The sequence below is a fragment of the Olea europaea genome, chromosome 2 (assembly GCF_002742605.1).
Source record: "Olea europaea var. sylvestris chromosome 2, O_europaea_v1, whole genome shotgun sequence".
In the NCBI taxonomy this organism is placed as follows: domain Eukaryota; kingdom Viridiplantae; phylum Streptophyta; class Magnoliopsida; order Lamiales; family Oleaceae; genus Olea; species Olea europaea.
In genome coordinates this window covers 5,423,321-5,425,632 of record NC_036238.1, presented here as the reverse complement: position 1 = coordinate 5,425,632, position 2,312 = coordinate 5,423,321, and positions in this window count along the sequence as shown.

Sequence of the window (2,312 nt, the reverse complement as noted above, 5' to 3'; positions counted from 1 at the left end):
GTACTTTATTAGTATCAGAAATCTTTAATGGAGAAAATTACGTTGCCTGGAGTCGATCAATCATAATGGCTTTGATAGTTAAGAACAAGGTAAAATTCATTAATGGCTCTATCACCCCTCCTGCTGCTGATCAAACCATTTATCATACGGCATGGTTGCATGCGAACAACCTAGTTCTTTCTTGGTTGATGAATTCAATCTCTAAAGATATATGAAACAACTTGCTATTTGTGTCATCTGTTGTTGATCTCTGGAATGAACTCAAGACAAGATATCTTAAGAGTGATGGACCAAGAGTCTTTCATCTTGAAAAGTCTTTGAGCTGTATAAGTCAACGTTCTTTGTCTATTACTGAATATTTCAGCAATTTTAAAACCCTTTGGGATGAATACATGAGCTATAGGCCATTTCCAACATGTACATGTGGAAAGATGGCATCATGTACCTGTGAATTGCTTAAATACCTACAAGCTCGACAACAATCTGATTATGTTCTCAAATTTTTGGTTGGATTAAATAATTCCTTTGCATCCGTTAGAAACTAGTTGCTCCTTATGGTCCCCCTACTTAGCATAGCCAAAGTCTTCTCTCTACTACTTCAAGAAGAAAGCCAGAGACAACTTACATATTCTGTCATAAACAGTGAGACGCATGCTTTGATGGTTAAGCAACCCAATCATTAGAGTTACCAGCCAAAATCATTCAAGGATAAGCCCAAGACATCTACCGTACATTGCACTTACTGTGGTTATAATGGACATAGAATGGATAAATGTTTCCAACTGCATGGATATTCTCTTGGCTGGACTGGACCAAAAGGAAGAAGGAATGTCTCTGCACATGCTATCCTTACAAATCAATAGGCCCATAAACAGAATGGCAATGAGCAACAAAAGTTTTCTTTCACTCCAGAGGAATTTCAGAAGTTAATGACACTTGCTAATCCAACACCAGTTGATTCTTCTAACCAGAATATTGTTCAACCAGCTGTTAATCTTGCCTCTACATCTCACTTTTCTGGTAAAACACAACCTACACCACATTTATCTTACTGTAATTCTACATCTTCTACATTACATTCTAGTTTTTCTTGGATTCTTGACACGGGTGCAACAGATCACATGATCTGTTCACCACTTCTATACCATTCTTCACCTAGACCCATCAATACATCTATAAATCTCCCCAATGGTGTTACAGTCCCTGCATCACACNAATTTGATGCATCGGCGAAGCTTAAGGTGATTAAGGAGATCAGGGCGTTTACGGATTTGGGTCTCAAGGAAGCTAAGGATTTGGTGGAGAAAGCGCCTGTGGTTGTTAAGAAGGGGGTGCTAAAAGATGAGGCCGAGAAGATCGTGCAGAAGCTCAAAGAAGTTGGTGCTACTGTAGTATTGGAATGAAATAAATGTTTCCTTGTTATGGTAATGTAGAATGATATTAATTTTGATTGATTAATGAGAAATGATATGTTTTCCTTGATGATTATCAACAATTAACAGCACATTTTCGGATTAATTTGAAACATTAGCTGTCAGATTTACATTTGCAATTGAAGTGAAATAATATATTTTGATTTGTTTGAGATGGTGTGATTATCTGTAGGATTTAATTTCTTCATCGGATCATGAATTTTGGGGAAAATGCGTTTTTTATTTTCAGTTGTTGTTTCTTGGTATAGGGCGATTTTGTACCGTCAACATTGCTTCAATTTCCTCTCATGTGCATGACAAAGTGCCTATTTTTTTACTGAACTGGATCTATCTGGTGAATAATTAGAACACGATGATACGCTCATTGGAATGTTAAGCACAGACAAGCTATGATAGTTCTTGGTGCTGAAGAAGCTAACGGCAACAATCCCTAAAGTTCTGTTCATGGCTCCCAATGTCATCTGTTATCACTAAGCAAAGTTCTGCAAATTATGATTTTCTTACAGAACATATTTGTTGCATTCATGTTAATCATATGCTGCTCAATCTGTGAAGAGGTCTAAATTTAGAAGCCTGACATGACTTATATGGCCGTGTCAATTGTCACCAATCCCAATGACCATCTCGACTTGGAACACATGTTATGTTCAGATACTTAACTGAAGTATGTCTTTTACTTCTCTATTAAACAAGGCAATTTAATTAGATACGTATGCTTGTTCTTGTGCTTGATTGGTTTTCGGGTGGCAGTTAGAAACTAAGTACAGGGTCTTATGATCATCGAGTGGATCTTTCTTCCTCCCACCACCCTCATGGAGAAGCTTGTTTAAGTAGCAGTTTTGTATTCTCTTTCCACAAGGTGTTATTGATTAGATTGTA